Below are 15897 nucleotides of genomic sequence, written 5' to 3'. Positions count from 1 at the left end.
GAGTTTTACCATTTGAATTTATAACCGAAATTTTACCTGAGGTAAAACAGTACAATGACAAAATGAGACAGTACGATTGTGACAGTACAACATTACAATGACAAAATATGTCAGTACTATAGTGACAAGACAACAATACAATGACAAAATGTGACAGTAACATGGTGACAGTACAACAATACAATGACAATATTTGACAGTACGATGGTGACAGTACAACAGTACAATGACAAAATGTGAAAGTACAATGGTGACAGTAAAACAATACAATGACAAAATTAAACAGTACGATGGTGACAGTACAATAACAAAATGTGACAGTACAATGAAGGAAGGACAACAGTGCAATGACAAAATGTAACAGTACGATGGTGACAGTACAACAGTACAATGACAAAATGTGAAAGTACGATGGTGGCAGGACAACAGTGCAATGACAACATTTGACAGTACGATTGGTGGCAGGACAACAGCGCAATGATAAAATGTGACCTGAACGATGGTGACAGTACAACAATACAATGACAAAATGTGACAGTACGATGGTGACAGTACAACAGTGCAATGACAAAATGTGACAGTACGATGGTGACAGTACAACAATACAATGACAATATTTGACAGTACGATGGTGACAGTACAATAACAAAATGTGACAGTACAATGAAGGAAGGACAACAGTGCAATGAACAAAATGTAACAGTACGATGGTGACAGTACAACAGTACAATGACAAAATGTGAAAGTACGATGGTGGCAGGACAACAGTGCAATGACAACATTTGACAGTACGAATGTGGCAGGACAACAGCGCCAATGATAAAATGTGACAGAACGATGGTGACAGTACAACAATACAATGACAAAATGTGACAGTACGATGGTGACAGTACAACAGTGCAATGACAAAATGTGACAGTACGATGGTGACAGTACAACAATACAATGACAATATTTGACAGTACGATGGTGACAGTACAACAGTACAATAACAAAATGTGAAAGTACAATGGTGACAGTAAAACAATAAATGACAAAATTAAACAGTACGATGGTGACAGTACAACAGTACAATAACAAAATGTGACAGTACAATGAAGGAAGGACAACAGTGAAATGACAAAATGTAACAGTACGATGGTGACAGTACAACAGTACAATGGACAAAATGTGACAGAACGATGGTGGCAGGACAACAGTGCAATGACAAAATGTGAAAGTACAATGGTGACAGTACAACAATACAATGACAAAATGTGACAGTTCGATAGTGACAGTACAACAGTACAATGACAAAATGTGACAGTACAATGATGGAAGGACAACAGTGCAATGACAAAATGTAACAGTACGATGGTGACAGTACAAATGTACAATGACAAAATGTGAAAGTACGATGGTGGCAGGACAACAGTGCAATGACAAAATGTGACAGTACGATGGTGGCAGGACAACAGTGCAATGATAAAATGTGGCAGAACGATGTTGACAGTACAACAAAACAATGACAGAATATGACAGTACGATGGTGGCAGGACAACAGCGCAATGATAAAGTGTGACATAACGATGGTGACAGTACAGCAATACAATGACAAAATGTTACAGTACGATGGTGACAGTAAAACAAAACAATGACAGAATGTGACGTAACAGTGGTGACAGTACAACAATACGATGACAAAATGTGACAATACGATGGTGACAGTAAAACAAAACAATGACAGAATGTGACAGAACGATGGTGACAGTACAACAATACAATGACAAAATGTGACAGAAGGATGGTGACAGTACAACAGTGCAATGACAAATGTGACAGTACGATGGTGACAGTACAACAATACAATGACAAAATGTGACAGTACGATGGTGACAGTACAACAATACAATGACAAAATGTGACAATACTATGGTGACAGTACAACAATACAATGACAAAATGTGAAAGTACGATGGTGACAGTACAACAGTACAATGACAAAATGTGACAGTATGATGGTGACAGTAAAACAAAATAATTTGACAAAATGTGAAAGTACGATGGTGACAGTACAACAGTACAATGACAAAATGTGACAGTATGATGGTGACAGTAAAACAATACAATACAATATGTGACAGTACGATGGTGACAGGACAATAGTGCAATGACAAAATATGACAGTACGATGGTCAGAGTACAACAAATACAAAGACAAAATGTGACAGTACTATAGTGACAGGACAAAATACAATGACAAAATTGTGTCAGTACTATAGTGACAGGACAACAATACAATGACAAAATGTGACAGTACGATGGTGACAGTACAACAGTACAATGACAAAATGTGACAGCATGATGGTGACAGTAAAAAATACAATGACAAATATGTGACAGTACGATGGTGACAGGACAATAGTGCAATGACAAAATATGACAGTACGATGGTCAGAGTACAACAATACTAAGACAAAATATGTCAGTACTATAGTGACAGGACAACAATACAATGACAAAATGTGACAGTACGATGGTGACAGTACAACAGTACAATGACAAAATGTGACAGTATGATGGTGACAGTAAAACAATACAATGACAATATGTGACAGTACGATGGTGACAGGACAATGGTGCAATGACAAAATATGACAGTACGATGGTCAGAGTACAACAATACAAAGACAAAATGTGACAGTACGATGGTGACAGTACAACAATACAATTACACTATTTGACAGTACTATGGTGAGAGTACAACAATACAATGACAAAATGTGATAGTACGATGGCGACAGTACAGCAGTACAATGACAATATTTGACAACACTATGGTGAGAGTACAACAATACAATGACAAAATGTGACAGTACGATGGTGACAGGACTTCAATACAATGACAAAATGTGACAGTACGATGGTGACAGTACAGCAGTACAATGACAATATTTGACAGTACTATGGTGACAGTACAACATTACAATGACACTATATGACAGTGTGATCATGACAGTACAACAATACAATGACAGTATTTGACAGAATGATGGTGGCAGGACAACAGTACAATGACAAAATGTGACAGTACGATAGTGACAGTACAACAATACAATGACAAAGTGTGACAGTATTATGGTGACAGTACAACAATATAATGACAGTATTTGACAGTACTATGGTGGCAGGACAACAGTACAATGACAATACGATGGTGACAGTACAACAATACAATGGCAAAATGTGACAGTACGATGGTGACAGTGCAACAATACAATGACAAAATATGACAATACTATGGTGACAGTACAACAATACAATGACAGTATTTGACAGTACTATGGTGGCAGGACAACAATACAATGACAATATTTGACAATACGATGGTAACAGTACAACAATACAATGGCAAAATGTGACAGTACTATGGTGACAGTATATCAATACAATGACAAATTGTGACAATACTATGGTGACAGTACAACAATACAATGACAGTATTTGACAGTACTATGGTGGCAGGACAACAGTACAATGGAACTATTTGACAGTACGATGATGACAGTACAACAATACAATTACAGCATTTGACAGTACGATGTTGGCAGGACAACAGTGCAATGACAAAATGTGACAGTACCATGGTGACAGTACAACAATACAATGACAAAAATGACAGTACTATGGTGACAGTACTACAATACAATGACAAAATTTGACAGTACAATGGTGACAGTACAGCAATACAATGACAAAATGGTACAGGCCTATGGGACAGTACAACAATACAATGACAGTATTTGACAGTACTATGGTGAGAGTACAACAATACAATGACAAAATGTGACAGTATTATGGTGACAATACAACAGTGCAATGACAATATTTGACAGTACGATAATGACAGTACAGCAGTACAATGACAAAATGTGACAGTACGATGGTGACAGTACAGCAGTCGAGACAAAATGTGACAGTACGATGGTGGCAGGAGAGCAGTACAATGACAAAATGTGACAGTACGATGGTGACTGGACAACAGTACAATGACAAAATGCGACGTTACTATGGTGACAGTACAAATGTACAATGACAAAATGTGACAGGACAAAATGTGACAGTACGATGGTGACAGTACAACAGTACAATGAGAAAATTTGACAGTACTATGGTGACAGTACTACAATACAACGACAAAATGTGACAGGACAAAATGTGACAGTACGATGGTCACAGTAAAAGTACAATGACAAAGTGTCAGTACGATGGTGACAGTTCATCAGTACAATGACAAAATTTGACAGTAGATCTACTATGGTTACTACAACTTTACGAGGTATGATTTTTTTCTGTTACTCTAAAACCCATGGGATATTTATTTTATTTCCCCTGAACAAATACTGTAATCATTCGAAAATTTCAATTAACTGTAACAAATTGAACCTAGAGTAACAATAACTCAACTATCCTTACCTTGCACTTTTAAGTGTACTTGTGAAGTGAATTTTCTTTTTATGATGATATCTACCAGTCATAAACAAACAATAAGTTGTGTTTCATAATTTCATACACAAACCCATTTATGCGGTTATGATCTGTGAAATCTGATCCTACCGCTACTGTATCACATGTTGTTCTTTTTGCCATGGCCATTTACGATGATATCCTACATATGTCTATCACATCTGTTATATTTCATGGATTAAATATATTATCCTTTATTGCATGCTTTAATCGTCTGTTTGTTCTCTTTTGACGCATTCATGCAATAACTTCCGCTAAAAACGGATGTTTAACTTTAACTATTCATCTAAAAGGTATTTAAGACGCGAAAAGCACTCTGTATGGTGCAAATAACTTAATTTTCTGAGTGTCATTGTCACTCTGGTGATGCCAAACGAATCCCTCCTTCGTGGTGAACGAAAAAAGAGGTTGAATCGAGAAAACAAAATGGCGGTCATTTTTGGCTTGCCGCAAGCCATTTGTTTTGGAAAAGTTGTTCCGGTTAGGTGGTTTCCTGCTAACATTTGTTAGTGCATGATGGAACGGGAAACCAGTCTAGGTTTCCGCTGCAATCATGACAATTCGGGCGATTCCGTCATACTGCGGAATCAGACGAAGTAATATTACGGAAATCTAAGCTATTTTTAGCTACTTTGGTAATCCAGTTTGTTTATATAAATAGGATTTCTATTTTTTAATTTGATTTAAGTACACAAATTTTATATAACATTTATTAACCCATTGCTTCATGAGCATTTTGTGAAAAATGGCTGTTTTCATTGAAAAGTCTCCCGTTACAAGTTCAAATTGCTATAATACTATAAAAACTGCTTCAACACTAATCAAACTTGGCACAAATGTTGACTGGACCATTGTCCTTGCAACAACATGCTCAGACTTAAATTTTCTGTTACCATGGCAACGAGGGGACATCTCAAAATTGCCAAAAATCACTACTTTGCGTTGATTTTTTCCATCAAAATTGATTTCAAAGTGCTGCAACTTCTCAATGGATTGAGATAGAGTCAAATGCTTTTCAGCGTTGGTTACACGTTACCTTATGATCAATCTGGGGTCATTTACAGCCTCTCACAAGTCCAAAATTTTCTTGGCGATGAGGGGGACTCCGCCCCCCTTCAAACCCCCCAAAACAGAAGGGGGCACACTCCCCCTTCTGGCAACCCCCTGATGTATCTTTTGGTTGGGGGGCCGCGCCGAAAAAGAGGTCAATTTTTTTAACAACATTTCTCAAACAAAAACAAGTGTTTGGGGCCTAAATAAGGCATTTTTTCATCATTTGAGACAACAAAAAGGGGGGGGGGTGAAAAAGGCGTTAAAAGGCGTGTATATGAAGTAATGGGTTAACTGAAAAATGATGAAAATACTTGAAATTACCCTAAATCGCGTTTTTTTCATGTTTAAACATGGCCTGTCATATAAATTTGAAGAAAAATTGTTGTTTTGTAGATTTTTTATTTTTTTTCATTAACCCATTGCTTCATGAGCATTTTGTGAAAAATGGCTGTTTTCATTGAAAAGTCTCCCGTTACAAGTTCAAATTGCTATAATACTATAAAAACTGCTTCAACACTAATCAAACTTGGCACAAATGTTGACTGGACCATTGTCCTTGCAACAACATGCTCAGACTTAAATTTTCTGTTACCATGGCAACGAGGGGACATCTCAAAATTGCCAAAAATCACTACTTTGCGTTGATTTTTTCCATCAAAATTGATTTCAAAGTGCTGCAACTTATCAATGGATTGAGATAGAGTCAAATGCTTTTCAGCGTTGGTTACACGTTACCTTATGATCAATCTGGGGTCATTTACAGCCTCTCACAAGTCCAAAATTTTCTTGGCGATGAGGGGGACTCCGCCCCCCTTCAAACCCCCCAAAACAGAAGGGGGCACATCCCCCTTCTGGCAACCCCCTGATGTATCTTTTGGTTGGGGGGCCGCGCCGAAAAAGAGGTCAATTTTTTTAACAACATTTCTCAAACAAAAACAAGTGTTTGGGGCCTAAATAAGGCATTTTTTCATCATTTGAGACAACAAAAAAGGGGGGGGGGTGAAAAAGGCGTTAAAAGGCGTGTATATGAAGTAATGGGTTAAATATCAAAATTGGACTGAAAAAAGGCTACCTTATCATTTAGGCATTTTTTCAAAATTCAAAATTGACCGTGGCAACCAATTTCTGTGGCACCGTTAAGCTGCTAGTGCTTTGTGACGGCCTTAGCAACAGCACTTCACTGACTGAAAAAATAAATTTCTTAGTAAATTTATTTAAAACAATAAAATGCGGCTGTGGCTTTCCATATTTTAACAAAACAAAATTCAAAATTGGACCGATATAGGCAGAATTTATCTTTCGGAAATCATTTCATATTTTATAAATTACTAAATTGTCTGTGGCTTACCGGCAGTCGGATCGATATGCGAGTGATGGTAACATATGAGGCGGTTGTCTCGATATATCTGAGACATCTGGAAGAACTACATGACGGGATGAAGAAGACCACTCTGAGGGGATGAGAAGAAGTCCGTGACCAAGCCCCAAAAATGTCGCACTCTCAAAGTAGGCATTAAGGGGGGAGGTCAAAGAAGACATCTTCGAAGACCGAAGACGTGGAAGAGTTCTTCTAGACCCACCAGATGAGGGAAGCAGTCCATGGTCCATGGCGGAGCTGAAAACTGGAAGGAGTGAACTTGTCTGTCCGTTTTGCTTGTCTGTGGCACCGAACCAAAAAACACCGGTCCGAAGCACCATTGCTTGTCCGTGCGTCTATATGTCAGGAAAACCTTACCCGTCCGCTTCTTGATCCTTTATTTTAGGCAGCAACACATTCTTTTACCAAACAACATAATGCACACAATGGTCTCATTGGCCTCCCGTGTATTATTTCATTAATAAATCTAAAAACAATAGCATTTTATTTGGGCTCATTCAGTGAATTACTGAATTCCAATCAAATAGGTCACCATTTTAGAATTATAACATACTTTAAGGGCATGACTGGTGACATGTCCGGGGTCCGTACTCGACAGCGCAAGCTGCTTTTTGTGCCCTTACGGGCGGATGGACCCTCATTAAGCATTAACAACATACATACATTACTTGATTTATCGGTTTAAAGCGTAAGTAGAAGGAAGAAATAAATTATAACCGAAAATGTTCCGTTTCAAAATTGCATAGCTCTTTCACATTTGTCTGCGATAGAGTTATATTAAAAATAGCCCATGCATATCCTTAACCTTACCACGTGCTGATCTACAGAAAGCGCATCCTGTGTTGTCGGTATATCTGTGATCAATAGACAAGTGACATAGATATTTTAGGTGTAACATAGTTGATACATGCATATTAATTGGTACCACGTAACGAAATCTTTTAGTGCATTTACTTGTCTTTATAGCTGCTGTTTAAATGAAATTAGCAACTGCCAAAACGAATGACTCTCTCTGGAAATGAAATGTGCACACTTGTTTCCCTTCAGTATGATAGATAGATACTTTCATTTCCTCCACGTGGGAGAGCCAATGTTAGTATTTTTACGATTTATTATTTTCTTTATTAGTTTTATAGTTTTATACAATACGAATAGATTGACAAAAAAAAATTCGTTTTTACAAAAAAAAGTTGTTACTGTTATACTCAGCATGTTCCGGTTCAGTTATAATCACTGGTGGCACAAATGGGCACAGGTGCTCGTCCAGTCTTGGAGTTAACCTACCTACCCCTTTAAAAGTGAAACATTTAAAAAATAAATAACTAAATTTTACTTCAAACATCTATCAGTGGCTACTGCCAATCAATCATCATTCTCCAAACACACTTTATTGATAGAATGTATCAGTGCATGCCGTTTTGTACATCAATATATTTAGTTCCAATAGAAAGTGTGGAAATACTGTATAAATACATGAGCAATTATAGTGTATGGCATGTAAAACGTTGCAGTATTTGATAAATTATATTTTTGTTCTATATCCAATATTTATATTGTATAACTCTAATTTTATATTCTATACCATAATATTTATTCAATCCTGCTGAATATTTGTTCATCTTAAAAAATATCTGTGTGCGATAATTTTCTATATGTATGTTCTATATTTGAAAATATATATTGTATAATTAAAAATATGTAATAGAAAGAGCACCGAAACACGAGGCTATCTGATTTGTACGAGGGGGCGTAGCCCCCGAGTATAAATCAGATTGCCGAGTGTTTTGGTGTTCTTTCTCTTTTGTATCATAGTCAAACATAAAAACACGTTCCCTGTTGTCACAATTTTATACCCCGGGAAAAAGTAACCAATGATCGAGCATCTGAATATGATATTTCTGCCGCTTTCCCTTTCTCTGCCGTCACAATATGTAAACCCCAGCAAAAATGAGCCAGTCAACGGGCATGATCTGGAGTGCGGGTAACTAATACCTGCACTCCAGTTACCGCACTGTGCATGTATATGTATACGATTTAACTCTGACACTTTTTCAACAGAAAGGTCCCCAAACTATGATACAATTATTGTTTGTATCATAGTTTGATATAATAATAATATAATTTGATCATATTTATATGCGCAATACAAAATAATATTCATTCATTTTGAATAAACTGCAGTTTAGTCGGGTAATTTTGACAAAAACCCAGCGGTCAGATCTCTGTCGAGTTACACTTGCGGTGACTTCGAGATTACATATCTTCTTAAAACTTGAAATGATTGTAACGACAGCTTAAATTCCTTTAAGAGTAATCAATTCCCTACTATTTGGTACCAAGATATTGAAAATTGGTGAAAAAATGTTGGAGTTATGGAGTTCATATTAAGATGAGTGCTGAAAAATGAGCGGCGAGTTGCATACCTTTACTAAATATATATTACAACATGTATATCATTTTTTTATTTTTTGTTGGAGATGAATGTAATTGAATTAAAAGCATGTACTAACTATTAAAACATGTTTAAAATGAAAAATACTACAGTTTACATGGTTTTGAGAGGTAGGAGTGTTGTAGAGTGGGTGAGGGGGAGGGGGGTAGGCCCGGGGGTAGTGACCAATCAACGCGCCGAACACCTATGGTTTGGATGGCAAAGGTAAGTTTGTTTTGTGTATTTTACATTTACTTTTATCATTTATGCCTTTTTACTTTCACACTAAGTGCCATAGTTAAATATAACTACGATTTTATGTTAAAATATTTTTGGAAATAAACAGCAAACTAATATCACCAGTAAATGTTAGTATTTGATTTTATTCTATTCCTAAAATAAACGATATATATATATTTATAAGAAAACGATGTTAATAAGACATTTTTAATATGAAAACTTTGTATTTTGAACATTATATTGCTACTTTGAAATTAACAAATTTCACGATTTTTTAATCTACGGAAGACAAAACGGGACATAATTTACATCGTGAATATGCATTATTTTTTATAACAAGGTATTTTATTGTACTGGTCGGGGACCATCAAACGAACACCTTTTGAACAATTTTCCGTACAAATTTCATAATTTCTAACCTAGAAACCTAACCTTAAACTTTGACACAGTTCAGCTAGGTTCTTCTCCTTACTAACAAACTAGTTTGTTTATTTCTGATTGTAGTGACACTTATATCTGAGGCTCCACAAGGAGGGTATCAAAATTACCTAAATTGTCTACACAACAGTACCATGTGTCCGGACAGATATGTACATGACGTGATTTAATTCAGAAATAAGCTTGGGTGTTTTATTATTTTATTTTTAACATGATATACACTATTTCAGCAACAAATGCTGACGATTTGGATATTCTATTGTTTACTCTGCAAATGATTATAGCTGGTATATGAGGTCAGGCAATGCTTTCTTGACCCCCAAATTTCAATCGTCAACATTCTATAAATAGACAATACAAATATTACCATTTACGTAGGTTGAAATAAATTTATTTGCTTAATTTTAGAAGAAACATGCATTTATTGTTGATGAAAAAGTGACCGACAACCACTGAACAAAGAAAAGACTAAATAAAGCATTTTCGGGGCCGTCCGGGTTTGGTGGTTGTCTGGTTTTGGTGGTCCCAAACCAGTATATAAAACAATATTCAGATTTACATGTACGTATATATAAATTTATATTTAGATATATATTTTGCATTATTAAACATGTAAATGTACATAAATAAAATCAATACTTTCAGATAGGACATCCATGATTCACACACCAATGGTCATATGATGATTATCTAATGTTCAGCTGTCTCTTGTATCAAGGTGTGTCATACTTTAAGTATTATCTATGCACAATTTCTATCTATAATATATGAACAATGTTTGTTTTAACTTGTCCTTTTTTTAAATATGCTATTATGTGAAATAGACCACACCATTATGACATTTGAGTATCGGTTGATTCAATATATGCTAAATTCATACATGATTTCTCACAAAATATGTCTTTTATTTCTATAGATGATACAAGCCACATTCCAAACCATGCTGATGGAACAAAACAACGATATGAAGGGCGTTGCATTTCGGTATGTTTATACTGACTACTTGTATATTAAATTAATAAAAAAACTCATGACAATTTCTCTGTAAATATACACATGCTTGCCATAAAGTTTTCGGACAAAAGGTTTAATGTATGTTAAATGCAGGAAATAACACAGGCTATTTAAGGTAAGCTGAAATAAATGCACATTTTATACTGAATATTTCTATACTGAATTTTTTTTTTTCAGAAAACCCGTTGTGCATTTCTGATTTCGCGGATCTACAAGTAAATATCAACATGGCAACAGGTATATTTTGTTTTTACCAGTGTCAGATGGTTTATACATTCATCAGGTTCCCATGTGGTCGCATACTGGTCTGAATAGTAAGAAAATCAATACACAAACATATATAAATTAGCATATTTCATAAGTTATATACATGTATGATGTATATTCATATTTTACACTACATAATACTATTGTTACTGTGAAATAATGCATATACAAAATAAAAATATATACAGATCTGTAGATTTAAAATATACTTTCAGATTCTACAACGTGCGTATTTTGTGCGCAGGATATCCAGAATTGGTCCCAATTGTCACTCTCAGGGAGAAGGGAAGCAACAGTGTTAACCATGCTAGCGATCTGAGGAATTCAAGTATACGAACAATTACAGGCCAAATTGTGCATCAAGACTGTAGAAGGGATTTTATTCACAATAGAAACATTTCAAATAGTTCCAATGTTAAGTGTAACCAAGTTAAAAGTCATTTAAGATCAAATGCTAACTTTGCTTTAAAGTGTGATCGCTTGTTCTGTGGTAAGCCTGCTAAAGTTGCATCTGGTAAACGTAGGTGTTCATCCTGGTAGAAGTTTTGATTTTCAGGAAACACAACGTCGGAACCCACGGTACCCATTCCGTATATACTACATTTAATATTATTACCGATACATGTATACGGTAAATAGCCTGGGTTACCGAGGATGCAGGAAACAATACAACTCAAATAATCTAAGAGAAACAATGTGTGGGGAAATGTTGTTTTAAACAGACTGTTGTCAGTTTTGGAATTTCGTCAGATTCGAAGAATGTATATTTCAGATCAGACATTGAAAACCCAAATAGTTTGGCATATATATTCAAAAGACACCAAAATGTGATTGGAATAGAGATTTGTTATCTCCTACCATTCCTGCACGCTTTCTCTGGTTGCGACAGTTCTTAAAATAATGTGTAAAAATGAAGTGTTCCGGCAAAATGCTGCAATATTTCATTCTTCAACAAACAAAGAAGAAATTATTACAGGTGATGAAAATGCCATGAGGATATTATATGGTGGAGCTAGGGAGATAAATTTGAACGGACTGAGATTTCACAAATTTATAATCAAACCCATGTCAAGTTGATCTGTTATTCAAGTTCAAAGCATTCCGCCTAACTCTGATGCTGCGGCGCAACATTCTTTACCGTCATATTTTCAAACACAAACATGGATTGGAAATGATAAATTAGATCCAACTGAATGGGGATAGGAACTTCTCGAAGGACTCTTTTACCCACAAAATCTACACAACCCGCTGCTCCAGATTTTCTTTTAAATATTATCAGAATGATGCAATTGCAAAAAATGCCACTCTTAGAGATGTACCTGTCGCAAACATAACCTTGAATTTTCGGTTGGTTGTGGAGAATGTCATTGTATTAGCTGTTCAAACTGTCGGTCCATTTCAGATATTGATTTTGCAGACATGGAGGACTAGATCTTGTATCGACGCAATGCTCTTAAACTAAGTTGTCAATTTTTACCTGTTTTGTATTGAAATGTATTCATATTTTGTGTTATTATTGGCAATGTACATGCATCTGGCATCTTGTTTTTACATAAGCAATAGAGGTTTCACTTTAAGTTATTCATATAAAACTTTGCAGACAAATATGTTCTATATATTGAACAGTCTCATATTCCTCGCGAAGTAAATACAAATTTAAATAGCTTTTAATAAAAACAAAAGATTTAATATAATACTCTGTTAGCTTGCCATATGAAGTAGTTCTTTAGTATTGTAGTTATACTCTTTTATCCAGGGTCAAATTATACTAAAATTTATGCAGGTGTCTATCACAGAACAATTAACTTGTACATGTACTTAGTAGCACCAAACTATGCGCTATAACATAAATGTAGTAAAATGTTTGAAACAATCTAACTCCAAATGTACAATAGTATTGTATATTTAGAGTTAGATTGTATATTGAATACATAATTATCAATGCTTTCTTATATTTGCTTGTGTTGCGACACACTTTTTTTTCTATAATTGTCAATGTCAAAGTTCACCTATTGTAAATAAAAATGTATTACTATACTGTCTGAAATACAGAACGATAATTTCAAATTTATAGAAGTGGTCTTATATGTTGTAGACTGTTATGTGTTAGTACAAGCATGACAATTTACCCTACCATATACTTAAAGTGATTTAAGTGTACATATCGATGTGACAAAAATGTAGTTCTTGTGAATGAAACAGCCTGTATATTCATGTTCTTTATATTTATTATCACTACATTGTTGCTTGCCAAATTAGGTAGCTCTTCGGTACATTTATACATTTGTAATATAGTTTTATTCCGTGTGTAATGTCAAATTTCAACAAGTGACACTTAAATGTATATACTACAATTTCTCCATAGACCGGGCATAGTATTTTTCATCTGTAGTTTTGGTAATTGTTACTCGCTCTTAATAATACTTACTTGTTGTTGTTGTTCTTTTTTTTTGCTTGAAACAAACAAATTATTCAAAATGCGTTGGATGTTCAGAATGTTAGCTAAACAAAAGTGTACCTGAATTATTCAACATTATTTTATCTAAAACATAATTTACAATACACATGTATGTCCATTTTAATTCATATGAATACAGTTGACATAATTTACAAAGTACTTCTTCATGCATAAATATGTTATTATGTATTGTTTTTACTGTAAATATACATGGAATGGATGATTTGCTGCTTATATATCGGAATTTGACTGGTTAAAAATTTTAACATAAAGTGGGTGGGGTAATTTGACACCAGTTTGTCATAGAATTGCCCACCAAAATTTTTTTTTTAATTCTAAATGCATAAATTTTTGTATCAACATATACAAAAATTTGTTTGTATGAAGTTTGCATGTAATAAATATGTTTAACTTATATATAGAAGTGTTTTTTAGTATCATCGGAAATTAACAAATTACGCCGATTTTATAACTGAAATTTAAGGGTGTCAACTTGAAAGCTAGAATTATCACATTTCCCCTTCAGCAAAAGAGTGCAACTTTTTTCCTAATATCAAGCAGATATGGTACCATCATAAAATACCAAAACAAAAACTTTTGCAATTAGTTCTAGGTTAGCTTGATTTTCGGGCTAATTTGACTAGACTAGTAATTTGCTAGAAATTGTTGATGATTTTTCATATCTGGTTGTAAAGTTCTCTTATAATGGTAAATTTGCTAAAACAAAGAATCATTTATTAGTACAGGCAAGAAAGGCTATGTTTTCAATTATAGTTAAGGCTAGAAAATTGGATTTACCTATCAGTATGCAAATTTATTTATTTGATAGCATGGTAGCACCTATATTGTTATATGGTAGCGAAGTGTGGGGAATTGAAAATGTGAATATCATTGATAGATTTCAATTAAAATTTTATCAACTCATATTAAAATTGAAACGAAGTACTCCAAATTGTATGCTTAATGGAGATTTAGGGATATTACCTTTATCTATTCATATAAAAGTAGAGTTTTGTGCTTTTTGAAAAAGATTTTAAGTAGCAAACAAGAATCAATAAGCCATATATTGTATGATATGTCACACTCTTTGTATTGTAGAAATGTGTTGAAACTCCCATGGATAAATAGTGTTTGTATTTTACTAGATTCACTGGGTTTATCAAATTTTTGGATTGATAATGTTGCCACTTCTCTTCCATTGTTTAAGAAAATTGTTAAAAATAGACTGAAAGATCAGTTCACTCAAAATTGGCATAGTGAAATGTCAGAATCCAGTAAATATCTGAATAATAGAATGTACAGAAGTGAATTCAGATTTGAAAAGTTTTTAGATATTTTACCATCTCATTTAGCTTTGGTAATATTGCGCTTTAAGATGTATAAACCATAAATTGCCTATTGAGTCTGGTAGATTTTGTAATATACCAAGAGAATTAAGAGTGTGTAATTTATGCAATAATAGCTCACTTGGTGATGAATATCATTACTTAATTAATTGTCAATTCTTTAATACTGATAGAAAAAAAATATTGCTAGAGAGTATAGTACTAACGTTAATTCAATCAAGTTTTCTGTGTTAATGGATTATGTTATTTTGGTTTTGGAGTGATATATGTGGATATATTACCTGTCAAGATTTTATATCACCCGAGCCGTTAGGCGAATGTGATATTTTATCTTGACAGGTAATATATCCACATTTATCACTCCAAAACCAAAATAATAATTTTATTACCCTTCCCCTGCCGAGTTAATCGAGTTAAGACGATTTTAAAATAAATCATTGCTTCGACGAAATAAGATTCCCTTTAGGGTACCCCTTCACCACAACATGACGTCACATAAATACATGACGTATTTTCTTTCGAACCTAACGAATGTAAACAAGAGAAAAGGAGTAGTCTGTTGAACACACTTTTTTGGAATTAATATTAAGCTTTCACAAGATCATATCTGTTTTCAATACTGATGAGAATATGTATGATTACTCTATTTTGGTAAATATTTATCATTTGACAGTTAAAAAGGGCTTGTAAATCGGAATTTACATCGCGTAAAATCAAACCGTACGCGCATCGCCACAGCGCATGTTGTTTACAACGTGGGGTACCC

This window comes from Ruditapes philippinarum, unplaced genomic scaffold (assembly GCF_026571515.1).
Source record: "Ruditapes philippinarum isolate M1 unplaced genomic scaffold, ASM2657151v2 ctg3576_1_1_1_1, whole genome shotgun sequence".
In the NCBI taxonomy this organism is placed as follows: Eukaryota; Metazoa; Mollusca; class Bivalvia; order Venerida; family Veneridae; genus Ruditapes; species Ruditapes philippinarum.
The sequence above is the reverse complement of the archived record's forward strand: the minus strand, read 5'-3'. Positions refer to the sequence as shown.